Below are 18,619 nucleotides of genomic sequence, written 5' to 3' on the forward strand. Positions count from 1 at the left end.
AATATCTAAATAATTATTATCTCCCCAAGAATATCTAGGACAATGACTGACACAGAAATATTTGATAGATGGATTGATTGATCGATTGAAGGAAAGATGGATGGATGATTAAAACATGAAAGTTGAAAAATCTAAACTCAGACCTCTTTTTAAAAAAATAAATAAATAAAACCTCTCTGGACTGAGTTACTCCTTGCTTGGTGCTTTTGATTTTAATACATTATCTCAGAAATAGCCTTAGTTTCTGTGAGTATAAAAGAAAAGTATAAAGAAGACTCACTGTGTCCCAAGTTTAAAGCAAGGATTTTCCAAGAGATCATTATTGCTCTAGGTTTGCAATCAGCATGTTAATCACCTAATACCATGTTTGGAACTACACATGAATGGACAGGACCAAAATTCCAAGACATCAAAGGACTCAAGTTGAATAATATCAACTTGAAAGTAATCAGAGAATGGTTAAAAAATGAATTGTCAGCAACTGAAGAATAACAGTGGGAATTAACCAGGACACACTATAGGGCTATGACGGCAAATTGAATATGGGATGTATAAATAGCTACATAAGCCAGAATCAAATACTTGCTTCAGGCAGCCTTTAGACATGACAGTTGGACAGTGCAAGATTTCAAAGGTTTAAGAGAATAGATCTCGAGCAGATTAGGAAAGTCTGGATATTAATAGCAGCAAAATATATGGAATAATAGGAGGTGAGATCAAAGATATTTTGCTATGCTTAAGCGCAGGAGAAGATTGAAAAACAAAACTCCAAGTGAAAAACTTGGAGTTCAAAGATACATACTCTATTTTCTCCAAATCAGCTTTTTTCATTCAAAACCAGCAATAGCCAAACAGCTTCAAAATGACTTTTTAAACTTTTTCCTTAAGTTATACTTTAAAATTAAATAAAATCTCCACAGGAAAACTACTATTAGATATTTCCCTTTTGAAATGTATAATTATAATATCTTATGTTACAAATAAATAGGCACTAAAATGGCATTAATGATAAACTCAATGTTAATCCAATTAAAAATAATAGGCCAGGCATGGTGGCTCCCAGCACTCTGGGAGGCCGAGGCAGGAGGATCACTGAGGTCACGAGTTTGAGACCAGCCTGGTCAACATGGTGAAACCCCGTCTATACAAAAAATACAAAAATTAGCCGGGCATGGTGGCATATTCCTGTAATCCCAGCTACTCAGGAGGCTGAGGCAGGAGAATCACTTGAACCCAGGAGGTGGAGGTTGCAGTGAGCTGAGATCATGCCACTGCATTCCAGCCTGGGTGACAGAGCATGTCTCTGTCTCAAAATAATAATAATAATAATAACAATAATAATAATAATAATGAGTGGCAGCTGAAATCTTTCTTTCGACATCTACTCTGAAGTCCACTATAACTTATTATTGCTTGTATTGTTTTGTTTTGTAAATGAAGACATCATCAAAGAGGAAATGGCTATTAATTTTTATCAATTTTGAAATCCTGCCTTTACATCTTCCTTCGCTGATGTCACCTCCACTTAGATCATTCAGAAAATAGTTGGGCAAGAAAATGACTATTCTTTATTTTTGTCCCAAATGTTTTAGCTTATCTAATTCTAAAGATCCAAATCACCAGGTTATTGCAAATCTTCCACTTGATTTTTTCAGTATAAATTTGACCTACTAATGTTTAAAATTCCTGAAGTACAGGAATGTGGTTCAGCTTTTCTCTGCTGTCACCTATGTGTCACACAATAACAAGAAGGAAAAAAAAACCCTAAATGCTCAAAAAGTACCTGTGGGGTAAACGAGTAAACCAAGAGTAAGAGAAATAAGTCCCTTAATCATTTGCTCACCTCGTGCCAGGTATAATGCCTAGGTGAAAAGAATGGTTAGAACATACTTGACCACCTGTCTTTTACCCATAATATCAAGCTACTAAATTGCTAATTTCTGAAAGGTCTGAGATACCTTGCCGTATCTTTTTTCCTATCTTTTTTGTTGATTTATTTTGAGGGGGTTCCACATTTTCTCATTATCTTTCTTTTCCTGCAGCAATTTGTGCATATAATTGCTTTTAATCCATAAAGTTGTTGTTACAAATAGTACTCTCTTTGATGAAGAACACTGTACTTGACAGGTTAATGATATTAAATTTTTAAATAACTTCCTATATTTAAATAAATAATGAGAAGATGCAATTCATTTGTTTATTTTTAGTCCTTCAACCCTCTACAGGCAGTTAATATAGAGGAAGAAATTAAGGCAAACTCATTTCTGCCTCAGGAACTAGAGTTGAGCTCCTCTCCCAGTGTCAAATGTTTATTTGAATTTCCACACAGAATCAAGTGCCAATTATATTAAAATAATCTAGACACCTTCAAAATCTAAAGGCCCATTCATGGGATGAGTTGGAATCCAAAATTTATGGAAATAGTGATTTCATAGGTGTCTGTAGTAACTTGTTCCCTTGGCTAATGTGCCTATTGAACTAAACAACACTGATGCAAAATTTTACGGGAAAATTATATTAGGTAGCCATAGGTGGAAACAGCATCTGACTTTTCAGCTAGTTTCTCTTAAATAAAGAGCATTAAGTGTCATGAAGTAAAATCTATAATTAGATTTATGTTCCCCAAAACTAACACTCCAAAGTTTAGAAACAGGCATACCTGGTTATTTCAATTTATAATTTTTTTCCTTGGAATTCTTTTTTGAATCCAGGGTATTTTTCTACAGTTCTTTGACTTAATATTCTCTGAGGGTAGATTTTTCTGTGTGCATTTACTCATTTGTTTGATTTTGGTTTTGCTCAGTAAAAAGATACTTTATCTAATTTCCTTTCCATATTTCCATTTGCTTTGTAAAATTAACTTAAAGCATGTGTACAGACTTGGATGAAACTCAAAGTAGAAATACATAACTTTCTTAGTGAGAAACGTAATTTGGTTTTTATAAAACAGTGTATCTGTTTTAATTGATGGACAAGTTTTAGAAACCACATATTCTTGGTTTGTGGCTATACTATCTAATTTTCTAAAATAGATTCATCTAGTTGCTCTCTGTATATACTAGTTGTGACATTCCCTTGTCGTTTCACAACTTTTTTTTTTTAAACTTGGCATATAGGAGTTCCCCTCCCTTAGGTATATTTATTCAAACTTGGATGGTGTGACAACAGGTATCAGGATTTTGCTACAGACACAGAAAAAAACTTGAGTCACACTCTTGTTTTCTTGAAGTTACCAGATGGTGGTGGCTGGCCGCTCCTCACTTAGGTATGAATGTTCAAAATTGTAACTTTTGTTTAAGGCAGAACAAAAATTTTAAACCTGTTATTTGGAAAGGTGTTTTTTCTGAGCAACCTTAAGAAAACGAATGCCCTGGAAATTCTTTATTATTGATTCATAACATTCATTTTTAATAGATTTTATATCCTAGCTCATGTTTCACATTTTACACCATCTTCTTCTCAGGCCTGAAGGTAAAATTCTCATGGCTGCCTATCTCTGGCCAGTGATTTTCTTTCTCTCTATTCTCTTTCAGCAACAGTTTAATCAAAGGGAAGGCAGTTTACTTTTTCAGACCCTCTGCTCCCATAATGACTTCCATATCTTTTATTAAATGTAGTAGGAGAAAAATTAAGCACTGTTAAACAGGGATAGATGTTGGTCAAAACATAAAAAATGATTTTAATCAGTTACAATTTTGAACGTTTAAGGAAGAATGAGTTCAAGATATCTGTTGTAAATCATGGTGACTATAGTAAAACAATAATGTATTTTAAAGAATAAAATAAAAGCTCTTATAGCATGACTCTGTTTTACATATCCAGAATCACTGAAATATTTGCATAAAGTGTCATAATTTCCCCTCTCCCTTTGCCTTTCTTATCCAGGCGCACTTGATTTCCATTGATATCAACTCCTTTAGCCTATTATGAGTGCATCTATACCCCTCTTTCTCTGACACTCTATTCCCAGCCTTTTCTCTTTCCGACATGCTCCTTTGCCCAGCATTCTCTGCCTTGCTTTGGCATTCTTTCTCCAAGCCCACTCTCTTCTCTTCCTCTCCCTTCAAACTCCCATATACCTCCTCCATTCTCATTTCTGCTGAATTACTGATGGGATTTTCAGCTCCCATTCAACAATTTTTGTTTCTTTTCTTTCTGCCAATCTAGATATGAAATTTGGCCTCTTTTTTCTTGAATTTTACTTAAATAATAATAAACAAAAACACCCACAAATACAAAGTATATAGTAGACATTATTGAATGTTTTGGTGTCAGAGTTCTAAATCAAAGTCATGCAAATACCTTAAAATAAAATATTACATATCCCCACTCTTAAAATTTTTTCAGCCAGTCTCTTCTACCACTATAACCTGAGCTCACTCCCCCTACACATAATTTCAAGCTAATTTTTCATGTAGAGGAATTCAGCAATATTTTTTTAATCCTTATCACTTGCTAACTCATGCCTTGTTTTCAAGCCATGCCTTGAAAATCTCACTTTCAAGCCCCAAGCACTTAACGTTATTTTCCTTACTTATTAAAAAATAGTGTCATTTCTTAAGATCACAATCTTTTACTACTGGGACATTTTAACACTTTATAATGTCTTCAAAATAATGATTAACTCTATTCACATTATGTATCTTAATTATGAAAACTGCATAGTAAGGAATTACATTCAGCTGGAAAAAAATGACAAATTAAGGTGTTTACTTGTCTTACTTGAAGGGAGTTCAGAGCTAGGTTGCTGTGGCAGGTCTGAATGTGTTCAGGAATCTAGGCTTCATCTTCTTTCCACTCAGACATCATTAACATCATTGTCACCTCATAGTCACAAGATGCATGTCCATCCTGAACATTACATCAATGTCCCAGGCAGGAAGATGGGAAGACAAAAGACAGAAGGTATGTGCCAACTTAACCTGGCTGTCTTGAGCTTTGATGGAAGCACCACCAGTATTTCCACTTATATCTCATTCTGTAGATCTGTTTCACACAGCCATTCCTAGCTTCAATAGAGGTACATTGTTACCCTCAACTAAACTGAAGTCCTGTTGTTAGGGAGAAAAGATTCTGACTATAGGGTCATAGTGTCTACCAAAATAAAAGTTCTAATTCTTACAATTTCATTGAAAACCTATCTATTCTTCAGCTCATAACAAGGATCAGATCATATGGTTTTGGCATAGTGTACTGTAACTTTATATACCTTGTACTATTTTAAATCGTTAAACAACATATTACTTGCAATGGTCAGTATGGATGAATAATTTTGATGGTTTGCAGGTGCAGGTCTTGGACTAGGTTTATCAACCTTATTGCTATTAATATTTGGGTCAGAAAATTCTTTGTTATGGAGGCTGTTCTCTGCCTTGCAAAATGTTTAACAGCACCCCTGACTTCTACATGCTAGAAGCCAGTAGCCCTCCCCACCTCTAGTTGAGACAACGAAAAATGCCTCCAGACATTGCCCATGCTCTCTGGGAGGAAAAAATGTTGTTGGCTGAGAAACACTCTCTTGGATGGATGAGATTTTTTTTGTAATGGCATTAAAATTACCTGGGATGTCTTTTAAAAAAGACTCTACTCCCAATTTTCTGATTCAGTGGATATTCTTTGAAGCTTCCTAATTTGTTTTCATTAAGTCCCTTGTATAATTCTGACACATACCCAAGTTTGGAAATCATTATATCATACAAAGGCTAAATTACCCAGCAGTCAAGATGGAGCCTGTCACTTAGACAAATGATAAAAGGGAAAAAGCTAGAAGCACTTGGAACCAGGCTTGGAGAGACAACCTTTGTTGAGGTCACCCACAAAGGAGCACAGCAAATTGTCTAAGTCATGGTGTTCAAAGGAAAAAGGTGCTCTCAGGATAGTACTTATAGCTGAGTAGTACTCTAAAACACTGAGAGTTATTACAATAGCTATTCAATCTTTCTGAACACAATTGGACAAGCATCAATATTATACATTTACAATTTAAAAGAAAGGGCCAGGTACAGTGGCTCACACCTGTAATCCCAACACTTTGGGAGGCAGAGGCGGGAGAAGCACTTGAGCTCACGAGTTCAAGACCAGCCTGGACAACATGGTGAACCCCAGTCTCTACAAAAACTACAAAAAATTAGCCGGGCGTGGTGGCGGGCGCCTGTAGTCCCAGCTACTCGGGAGGCTGAGGCAGGAAAATGGCGTGAACCCGGGAGGTGGAGCTTGCAGTGAGCCGAGATCGCGCCACTGCACTCCAGCCTGGGCGACAGAGCGACACTCCATCTCAAAAAAAAAAAAAAAAAAAGAAAGAAAGAAAAGAAAAGAAAAAAACTTAGCCAGGCAGGGTGGCCTGTGCCTGTCCCAGCTACTCAAGAGGGAGGCTGAGGTTGGAGAATTGCTTGAGCCCGGGAGGCAGAGGTTGCAGTGAGCTGAGATCGCGTCACTGCGCTCCAGCCTGAGTGATAGAGCCAGACCTTGTCTCAAAAAAATAAAATAAAATAAGGAAGTAATATTATCATTCATTTATAACGATCACATAAATGATAATTATGGTAATATTATCATTAATAATATTAATGACTTCATTATAATGAAGTAAAATTATCAAATTTTACACTTAAATAGAATCAATAGGAAAACAGAAAGTTTATTAAATGCCTGAGAAAAGAGTATACAGAAAAACAAATATACATATTATATATGTATCTACATACACACATACAACATTATACTCACAAGCAACAACTAGTTAGAAGATATGATGGAAGATTCCATTTATGATGGCAATAAATATCTAAAAATAAAATTAAGTAAATGTGAAAATTTATATTTAGGAGACTAAAGTGTACTGGAATGAATAAAAGTGTAAGTCTGCTTCTTGGATAAAAAGACTCAACATCATAAAGATAAATATTATCCCTAAGCTAATCACTAGCCATACATTTTTCTAATTAGCAAGGTGATTCTAAAGATTATGAACAATAATAAAGTAAGAACAATGTAGCAGATAGCACTACCAGATATTAAAACAGATTTTAAAGGTTAAATGATTTAAAGTATGTTGTTAGTGCATGAGTAGAGAGAATCATGAAAGAAACAGACTAAGATGAGAAATATGCAAAATACAAATGGGAATTTGTAACATGATTAAAGTGCCATTCTAAATCAGTAGAAAAAATAATTATCATTCACTCTATGAGAAGATCAAGGATTTAAATTTCAAAAATAAAACCAAAAAGTAATTTTAAACAATCAGTAAATTTTCTGTTTAAAACAAGGAAAGACCTTTTTAGCATACCATCAAATCTGTAAGCTATTAAATAAAAGACAAATACATTTGACTCTTTAAAAACTAAAATAAAAAAATATGAATTAAAATACCACCATGAACAGAGTCAAAGGCAAATGTCCAATTGAGGGGAAGATGCAGCCTATAGACAAAGGACAAATTTCTACAGTATGTAAACAGCTTTACAAATCAACAAGATACATTGGCCAATCTTACTGAAAAATGAACACAAGATATGAACTAAAAGTTCATATATAGAGAAATAAAAGTGGTATTTTTAAAATGTGAAAGATGCAAAATTTTACTTATAATAAGATAAATGTGAATTAAAAGACAATTGAGATACCACTTTCTATCTGTGTAACAAACATCCAAAAGCCTGATAACAATGGAAAAATCTGGACTCTCATTCATCACGGGAGGATGAGTTGCTCTAACTTTTTTGTGAGCAATTTTGAAAAATCTGCTAAAATTATCATTGTACAAACTCTTTGAACCAATAATTCCACTTTAGAAATTTACCATGTAGGTACACACGTATTCGTTTTCTCTTGTTAACATACTTGTATTGGTTTTCTATCACTGCTGTCACAATTTCCACAAATTTGAACTTCAGCATACACATTTATTATCTCACAGTTCTGTAGGTCAGAAGACAGATGGGTTTGGCTGTTTTTTTTAGTTTAGAATCTCTCAAGGTTTTAACAGGGCTGTACTTTAATCTGAAGCTTCTGCTTATTCAAATTCTGCAGAATTCAGTCTCTTGCAGTTCTAAGGAAAAGAACCCCATTTATTTATATATCCATTCATTCATTCGATTATTCGTTGATTGATTTATTTGTTGTTGACTGTCAGCTAAGAAGAGTCACCAGCTTCTAAAGGCCACCTGCCTGGAGTCCCTGAATTCTGACTCACTTCTTCCATCTTAAAAGCCACAAAGATGGGTCAAGTTCCTCTCATGCTTCAAATCTCTTCTGCCTCTGTGTCCATATTGTGTCACTCTGACTGACCTCTTCCAGTCAATTCAAGTTGCAAAAGTTCCTCTTCCACTTTTAAGAACCCATGTGATTACATTAGGCCCACCTAGGTAATCTTCCTATTTGATGATCCATGACCATAATTTCATCTGCACAATTCCTTGTACCATGCAATATAACATGCATACAACATAACACTAGAGGTTGAAAATTATAGGGTTAAGCTTCTCCCTACCACATTGATATATATTCAAAACTATTTACAGCACCACTGTTTGCAATAGCAAAAATAAATGAAAACAATCTAAAAATCCTCCAAAAAGGGCAGATTAAGGACATTATGGGAACTCGTACAATGGAACATTACTCAATTGTGAGTAAAAATTGAGGAAGAGCCCTATTTTCAAATACAAAAAGCTCTTAAGGACTTGTTAAGTGAAAAAAGCAATGAGCAGAACTATGCATACTATGCTACAGAATTTTTTTTCTAGATAAACAAAAGGAAAAGAAAAGTAAATATAAGATTTTTGTTTAAAACTGAGACTGATTCTTTCAAGCAGAATAAAAGATATTTAACAGACTTGTAATTTTCATAACATGTAACCTTATTTCAAATAAAATTTTTAAAAAGAGAGTTAAATAAATTTCTTTGTGCCGTTTGGTCTCTGTGGTTTTATTGTTGCTATTGTTGTTCATAGTTAGATACAGGTAAAGAAGGAAAGCTGGTCTACAATTAAAATTAGCTATGGAATTGCCTGCCACAAAAAGCTATATATCCTTCACAGGTTTTAACCAAGTATTTCATTTTCTCCTTCAGTTCCTTATGCATACTATGTATGAGCTGTTGCTGCCGCGTCTCTAAAGATATCTTAATAACTAATAAAAACTGCAAAATGTTACTTTAAATTAAATCATCACAGTATTATTGGCCTTCAACCAATATTTTTAATGAAAGCATATTGTAAAGTTGAATTACAAATTTGAAGCCTCTAGTTGACAAAATTGCAAAAGGAAAAACTCACATCTCAGAAAGTGGCATTTTATGGACGCCTTCAAAAAATATGGGGGAAAAGCAATCTATCTTTCTCAAAAAAAGCTGTTTACTTTTACTTTATTTGTTTTTGAGCAAATTTAAAATCACGTTTACTTGTTTCTCTTCTCATTGCCTTTTTGCCTATCTCATTGATATTTCAGGCTCAATAGATCCAAAGTCAGAACATGTTCCTTTCTCCCTACCACCTAACCCCAAATGTATCCCTTTTCTTAATGTCTCTGTCTCTGTTAATATTATATATCTGTCTTAGTTTGCTCCAAATGCCATAACAAAATACCACAGACTGGGTGGTTTAAACAACAAAAAAACCATTTTCATACATTTCTAGAGGCTAAAAGTCCAAGATCAAGGCACTGGCAAGGTTAGTGTCCTCTGAGGACTCCCTCCTAGGTTTGCAGGTGGCCACCTTCTTGCCACGTTCTCAGGTCTCAGGTGGTCATCTCTCGGTACACGTGCACAGGCACCCCTGTTCTCTCTCCACTCTCCACTCTCTGTATGTGTCTTGATCTTCTCTTCTTATAAAAATAACAGTTAGATTGAATTAGGACCCTCTCTGAAAGTCTATTTAACCTAATTACCTCTTTAAAGGTCCTGTCTCTCACATTCATAGGATACTGGGGGTCAGAACCTTGACACAGGAATTCTAGGAAACACAATCCAGCCCATAATAACATCCAAATATTCTAATCACTCAAGAAGGGCTGATGCCGTTTGACTCCTTCCTCTCTTTACCTCTTTCCATTCAAATAGGTTTCGTACAAATTCTATGTCACCTTTTTGTACTCTCCATTTCTACTCTAATGGAGATTTCTTTAGACTAATTCCTACAGCATGTTAACAAACTCTCCAATACTGCCTTACACTTTGCCAATAGATCTGTCTAAAAGTTTGCAGTGATAATTCTATATAAACTCAAAGACCTTCAGTGACTATTACATTATTTTCTAATGATTGCCTAATAATTACTTAAACTGCTTTTTAGAAATGTCTTTTAAGGCCTATTCTCATCTCTTTCCTAAGCCTCTAATATTATGTCCCATGATTTCCCTATAGAGACTTTAGTCTTAGAACAGTGTGTTCATACTGTGCAGAAATAATTATTGGCGAATCACGACATTAATTTTGGCCAGCATTTATGAATAGAATAGAATAGAATAGAATAGAATAGAATAGAATAGAATAGAATAGAATAGAATAGAATGGATCAGAGTAATATTAAAGAGTATCTAGATATTCATCCACATTATAAAGTTTTAGTTCAGGCCTCTTTTTCTTCTCCATCAAGTTATTCCTTGAGGCTTCCCTGAACTTTTTATTTTATGCCTTTCTTTGAATATTTTCCAGACATTATTACCTTATAGGTAATTAGATTGTACAACACATGAATATAAATTACATTTATTTTCCCAAGCAATAACTGAATTCTGTGCACAGAAGTCCTTATTTTCTGAAATCTTTCCTCTGACTCTTGACTCACAGGTGGGTTCGAAACCTGGGAATGTGCCACATGGTGACTCTGCACAGCAGCATGACAGCAGTTAAGGCATTAAAAACACCACATTCCCCAACATTTTTCAGAGTTTGAAACCTCCTAAGCACCCATTTTGAATTTTACACTGGGCAATTTAAATGTAACACTGAATGGACCTGAACTATTAGTCATGTACAAGTGCTGCTGTAAGTACTTAAAAAGATTTGTGTTGGTTAAACATCCACAGAGCTAGGGCGCTGCAAACCAACCAACAAAACAAAAACCTAGGAGCCAAAGTCTTCCTGACTGCTGGGAACAGAAGTGAAGTTTGGCTGCTACAGCAAAAGACTTAGTGGGATGAGAGGACCCTTTTATGGTAAAATAAGGTGAGAATACAACACAATATCTGGTCTAGACAGGGGAGGGACATAAATAACAGCAAATTATTTCTGATGGATTTTATTTTTTAAAGGAAATTTCAAAATAAATCAATGCTATATGTCTTAGTCCATTTGGGCTACTACAACAAAAATACCACAGACTGGATGGCTTAAACAACAAGTTTTATTTCTCATGATTCTGAGGACTGGGAGTCCAAGAGCAAGGTACTGGCTGATTCAGTGCCTGGAGAGAACCCCCTTCTTAGTTCATAGATGGCTGCCTTCTTACTGTGTCCTCACATAGAAGACAGAGGGAGGGAGCCCAGGCACAGTGGCTCACGCCTGTAATCCCAGCACTTTGGGAGGCCAAGGCAGGTGGATCACTTGAGGTCAGGAGTTCGAGACCAGCCTGGCCAACATGGTGAAACCCCATCTCTATTAAAAATACAAAAATTAGCTGGGTGTGGTGGTGGGTGCCTGTAATCCCAGCTCCTGAGGAGGCTGGGGCAGGAGAATTACTTGAACTCAGGAGGTGGAGGCTGCAGTGAGCTGAGATCATGTCACTGCGATCCAGGCTAGGCAACACAGTGAGACTCTGTCACAAAAAATAAAAATAAAAAAATAAAAAGAGTGAGGTAGTTTTTTGGGGTCTCTTTTGTAAGGGCACTAATCCCATTTGTGAAGGCTGCACCCTCATGACCTAATCACCGCCCAAACTCCTGGTACCATCACCTTGGGTGTTAGAATTTCAACATATAAATTTTAGGGGAACACAAACATTCAGTTATTAGCTTCATATCATTGAAATTAATTTTAAACTCTTTTATCCATCCATTGATGTTGCAAAGTCCATTTGATTGGCACCTGCATGTGTCCCAGAAACCAAATGAACTGATTTGGGTTACCTCTATCCTGCCACTCCTTGCTCTATGTATATTTTGAGTAACACTAAAGAAATCACTGAGGCAGAGAGAGGTCTGTCTTCCACTAGTCAAAACATGGGCACATGTGTGAAGACTATTTTTATTTTAAAAAAAATACATAGAAACATTGAATGAGGAATTAAAAGTGGTTCAAGTTAACCATAGTGCATGTCATCAGAACTTTGGGGGCATTGAGAGTTTTGGCCACACAAGATTTGTGCTTGAAAGAAAATGTGCAGACCACAAAAAATAAAGAGTACACACTTAAAATTACAAGAAAATTTATATTTTAAATTGTGTTCAATATTATCAACAAATTTCAAGACTAATGCTTACACATTTATGATTTAAATGGCACCAAATTTTTCATTATAGCTAACAATAATTCTTCCACTGGCCATTTATTTCTTATATTATCTAGGTTGATTATTCCTTAGTTAAAATTCCCCATTTCTCATATTATCCAGTCTGATTATCCCCCAGTACTAAAGTGCTATGTCAAAATATTGGGTATTTTCCTTATGAGGTCACTGTTAATATACGTGTAGTAATTTGAAACAGCCTCTTGAGACTTATACAATTGGAATAGGAACAGCTCCAGTCTGCAGCTCCCAGTGTGATCAATGCAGAAGACGGGTGATTTCTGCATTTCCAACTGAGGTACCTGGTTCATCTCATTGGGACTGGTTGGACAGTGGGTGCAGCCCACAGAGGGTGAGCTGAAGCAGGGTGGGGCATCACCTCACTCGGGAAGTGCAATGGGTGGGGGATTTCCCTTTCCTACCCAAGGGAAGCCGTGACAGACTGTACCTGGAAAAATGGGACACTCTTGCTCAAATACTGCACTTTTCCAATGGTCTTGGCAAACAGCACACCAGGAGATTATATCCCACACATGGCTCAGTGAGTCCCACGCTCACGGAGACTTGCTCACTACTAACGCAGCAGTCTGAGATTGACCTGCAAGGCAGCAACCCAGCAGGAGGAGGGGCAACCACCATTGCTGAGGCTTCAGTACATAAAGTGCCAGGAAGCTCGAACTAGGCAGAGCCCACTGCAGTGCAGCAAGGCTGGCTGCCTCTATAGACTCCACCTCTGGGGGCAGGGCATAGCTGAACAAAAGGCAGCAGAAACTTCTGCAGACTTAAACGTCCCTGTCTGACAGCTCTGAAGAGAGCAGTGGTTCTCCTAGCATGTTGTTTGAGCTCTGAGAACAGACAGACTGCCTCCTCAAGTGGGTCCTTGACCCCTGTGTAGCCTAACTGGGAGACACCTCCCAGCAGGGACCAATTGACACCTCATACAGGTGGGTGCCCCTCTACAAAGCTTCCAGAGGAAGGATCAGTCAGCAATATTTGCTGTTCTGCAATATTTGCTGTTCTACAGCCTCCACTGGTGATACCATGGCAAACAGGGTCTGCAGCAAACTCCAACAGACCTGCAGCTGAAGGACCTGACTGTTAGAAGGAAAACTAACAAACAGAAAGGAATAGCATCAACATCAACAAAAAGGACATCCACACCAAAACCCCATCTGTAGGTCACCAACATCAAAGACCAAAGATAAATAAAACCACAAAGATGGGGAGAAACCAGAGCAGAAAAGCTGAAAATTCTAAAAACCAGAGCACCTCTTCTCCTCCAAAGGATCACAGCTCCTCGCCAGCAATGGAACAAAGCTGGATGGAGAATGACTTTGACGAGTTGACAAAAGTAGGCTTCAGAAGGTCGGTAATAGCAAACTTCTCCAAGATAAAGGAGGACGTTTCAACCCATTGCAAGGAAGCTAAAAACCTTGAAAAAAGATTAGATGAATGGCTAACTAGAATAAACAGTGTAGAGAAGATCTTAAATGACCTGATAGAGCTGAAAACCATGGCACGAGAACTACATTACACATGCACAAGCTTCAATAGCCGATTCGATCAAGTGGAAGAAAGGGTATCAGTGATTGAAGATCAAATTAACGAAATAAAGTGAGAAGAGAAGTTTAGAGAAAAAAGAGTAAAAAAGAAATATGGGACTATGTGAAAAGACCAAATCTACATTTGATTGGTGTACCTGAAAGTGAGGAGGAGAATGAAACCAAGTTGGAAAACACTCTTCAGGATATTATCCAGGACAACTTCCCCAACCTAGCAAGGCAGGCCAGCATTCAAATTCAGGAAATACAGAGAACACCACAAAGATACTCCTCAAGAAGAGCAACCACAAGACACATAATTGTCAGATTCGCCAAGGTTGAAATGAAGGAAAAAATGTTAAGGGCAGCCAGAGAGAAAGGTCGGGTTACCCACAAAGGGAAGCCCATCAGACTAACAGCAGATCTCTCTGCAGAAATCCTAGAAGCCAAAGAGAGTGGGGGCCAATATTCAACATTCTTAAAGAAAAGAATTTTCAACCCAGAATTTCATATGAAGCCAAACTAACCTTCACAAGTGAAGGAGAAATAAAATCCTTTACAGACAAGCAAATGCTGAGAGATTTTGTCACCACCAGGTCTGTCTTACAAGAGCTCCTGAAGGAAGCACTAAACATGGAAAGGAACAACTGGTACCAGTCACTGCAAAAAAAAAAAAACAAAAAACAAAAAAAACAACAAAAAAAAAACCAAATAGTAAAAACCATCAATGTTAGGAGGAAACTGCATCAATTAACAGGCAAAATAACCAGGATCATCATAATGACAGGATCAAATTCACACATAACAATATTAACCTTAAATGTAAATGGGCTAAATGCCCCAATTAAAAGACACAGAATGGCAAATTGGATAAAAAGCCAAGACCCATCAGTGTGCTGTATTCAGGAGACCCATCTCACATGCAAAGACACACATAGGCTCAAAATAAAGGGATAGAAGAAGATCTACCAAGCAAATGGAAAGCAAAAAAAAAGCAGGGGTTGCAATCCTAGTCTCTGATTAAACAGACGTTAAACCAACAAAGATCAAAAGAGAAAAGAAGGCCATTACATAATGGTAAAGGGATCAATTCAACAAGAAGAGCCAACTATCCTAAATATATATGCACCCAATACAGGAGCACCCAGATTCGTAAGGCAAGTTCTTAGAGACCTACAAAGGGACTTAGACTCCCACACAATAATAATCTGAGACTTTAACACCCCACTATCAATATTAGACAGATCAATGAGACAGAAGGTTAACAAGGACATACAGGACATGAACTCAGCTCTGCACCAAGCAGAACTGATAGACATTTACAGAACTCTCCACCCCAAATCAACAGAATATACATTCTTCTCAGCACCACATCTCACTTATTCCAAAATTGACCACATAGCTTCAACTAAAGCACTCCTCAGCAAATGTAAAAGAACAGAAATCACAAAAAAACTGTCTCTCAGACCACATTGCAATCAAATTAGAACTCAGAATTAAGAAACTCACTCAAAACCGCACAACTACATGGAAACTAACAACCTGCTCCTGAATGACTACTGGGTAGATAACAAAATGAAGGCACAAGTAAAGATGTTCTTTGAAACCAATGAGAACAAAGACATAACATACCAGAATCTCTGGGACACACTCAAAGCAACCTGTCTGTGGGACACATTTAAAGCAGTGTGTAGAGGGAAATTTATAGCACTAAATGCCCACAACAGAAAGCAGGAAAGATCTAAAATCAACACCCTAACATCACAATTAAAAGAACTAGAGAAGCAAGAGCAAACACATTCAAAAGCTAGCAGAAGGCAAGAAATAACTAAGATCAGAGCAGAACTGAAGCACAAAAAACCCTTCAAATAATCAATGAACCCAGGAGCTGGTTTTTTGAAAAGATCAACAAAATTGATAGGCCGCTAGCAAGACTAATAAAGAAGAAAAGAGAGAAGAATCAAATAGACGCAATAAAAAATGATAGAGGGGATATCACCACCAATCCCACAGAAATACAAATTACCATCAGAGAATACTATAAACACCTCTATGCAAATAAACTAGAAAATCTAGAATGAATGGATGAATTCCTAGACACATATACCCTCCCAAGACTAAAACAGGAAGAAGTTGAATCTCTGAATAGACCAATAACAGGCTCTGAAATTGAGACAATAATTAATAGCCTACCAACCAAAAAACATCCAGGACCAGACAGATTCACAGGCAAATTCCACCAGAGGTACAAAGAGGAGCTGGTACCATTCCTTCTGAAACTATTCCAATCAATAGAAAAAGAGGGAATCCTCCCTAACTCATTTTATGAGGCCAGCATCATCCTGACACCAAAGCCTGGCAGAGACACAACAAAAAAAGAGAATTTTAGACCAATATCCCTGATGAACATCGATGCAAAAATCCTCAATAAAATACTGGCAAACCGAATCCAGCAGCACATCAAAAAGCTTATCCACCATATTCAAGTTGGCTTCATCCCTGGGATGCAAGGCTTGTTCAACATACACAAATCAATAAACGTAATGCATCACATAAACAGAATCAACAACAAAAACCACAAGATTATCTCAATAGATACAGAAAAGGCCTTTTACAAAATTCAACAGCCCTTCATGCTAAACACTCTCAATAAACTAAGTATTGATGGGGCAGATCTCAAAATAATAAAGACTATTTATGACAAACCCACAGTCAATATCATACTGAATGGGCAAAAACGGGAAACATTCCCATTGAAAACTGGCACAAGACAGGGATGCCCTTTTTCACCACTCCTATTTAATATAGTGTTGGAAGCTCTGGCCAGGGCAATCAGGCAGGAGAAAGAAATAAATGGTATTCAATTAGGAAAAGAGTAAGTCAAATTGTCCCTATTTGCAGATGACATGATTGTATATTTAGAAAACCCCATCATCTGAGCCCAAAATCTCCTTAAGCTGATAAGCAACTTCAGCAAAGTCTCAGGATACAAAATCATTGTGCAAAAATCACAACTATTCCTATACACCATAACAGACAAACAGAGAGCCAAATCATGAGTGAACTCCAATTCACAATTGCTACAGAGAGAATAATACCTACGAATCCAACTTACAAGGGATGTGAAGGATGTCTTCAAGGAGAACTGCAAACCACTGCTCAACGAAATAAAAGAGGACACAAACAAATGGAAAAACATTCCATGCTCATGGATAGGAAGAATCAATGTCGCAAAAATGGCCATACTGCCCAAGGTAATTTATAGATTCAATGCCATCCCCATCAAGCTACCAATGTCTTTCTTCACAGAACAGGAAAAAACTACTTTAAAGTTCATATGGAACCAAAAAAGAGCCTGCATAGCCAAGTCAATCCTAAGCAAAAAGAACAAAGCTGGAGGCATCATGCTACCTGACTTAAACTACACTACAAGGCTACTGTAATCAAAACAGCATGGTACTGTTACCAAAACAGACATGTAGACGAATGAAACAGAACAGAGGCCTCAGAAATAACACCACACATCTACAGCCATCTGATCTTTGACAAACCTGACAAAAACAAGAAATGGGGAAAGGATTCCCTATTTAATAAATGGTGCTGGGAAAACTGGCTAGCCATATGTAGAAAGCTGAAACTGGATCCCTTCCTTACACTTCACACAAAAATTAATTCAACATGGATTAAAGACTTAAATGTTAGACCTGAAATTATAAAAGCCCTAGAAGAAAACCTAGGCAATACCATTCAGTACATAGACATGGGCAAGGGCTTCATGACTAAAATACCAAAAGCAATGGCAACAAAAGCCAAAACCGACAAATGGGATCTAATTAAACTAAAGAGCTTCTGCACAGCAAAAGAAACTACCATCAGAGTGAACAGGCAACCTACAGAATAGGAGAAAATTTTTGCAATCTACCCATCTGACAAAGGGCTAATATCCAGAATCTACAAAGAACTTAAACAAATTTTCAAGAAAAAAGCAAACAATCCCATCAAAAAGTGGGCAAAGGATATGAACAGACACTTCTCAAAAGAAGACATTTATGCAGCCAACAGACACATGAAAAAATGCTCATCATCACTGGTCATCAGAGAAATGCAAATCAAAACCACAATGAGATACCATCTCATACCAGTTAGAATGGTGATCATTAAAAAGTCAGGAAACAACAGATGCTGGAGAGGATGTGGAGAAATAGGAATGTTTTTACACTGTCAGTGGGAGTGTAAATTAGTTCAACCATTTTGGAAGACAGTGTAGCAATTCCTCAAGGATCTTGAACTAGAAATACCATTTGACCCAGTGATCCCGTTACTGGGTATATACCCAAAGGATTATAGATAATGCTACTATAAAGACACATGTGCACGTATGTTTATTGCGGCACTACTCACAATAGCAAAGACTTGGAGCCAACCCAAATGCCCATCAATGATAGACTGGATTTAGAAAATGTGGCATGTATACACCATGGAATACTATGCAGCCACAAAAAAGGATGAGTCCATGTCCATTGCAGGGACATGGATGAAGCTGGAAATCATCATTCTGAGCAAACTATCACAAGGATAGAAAACCAAACACTGCATATTCTCACTCGTAGGTGGGAATTGAACAATGAGAAC

At 36.9% G+C, this 18,619-nt stretch overlaps 1 long non-coding RNA gene across 2 annotated transcripts in view; it reads right to left on the minus strand.

Moving 5' to 3' along the window:
* LOC129138306 (uncharacterized) overlaps nucleotides 1-4,780 on the minus strand; it is a 110,566-nt gene extending 105,786 nt beyond the window's left edge. For both annotated transcript variants that reach the window (XR_010154592.1, XR_010154591.1), the window contains exon 1: nucleotides 4,723-4,780. This is a non-coding gene — a long non-coding RNA (uncharacterized LOC129138306). The remainder of the gene's footprint in view (nucleotides 1-4,722) is intronic.
* Nucleotides 4,781-18,619: the final 13,839 nt, after the last annotated feature.

The sequence above is a fragment of the Pan troglodytes genome, chromosome 22 (genome assembly GCF_028858775.2).
Source record: "Pan troglodytes isolate AG18354 chromosome 22, NHGRI_mPanTro3-v2.0_pri, whole genome shotgun sequence".
In the NCBI taxonomy this organism is placed as follows: Eukaryota; Metazoa; Chordata; class Mammalia; order Primates; family Hominidae; genus Pan; species Pan troglodytes.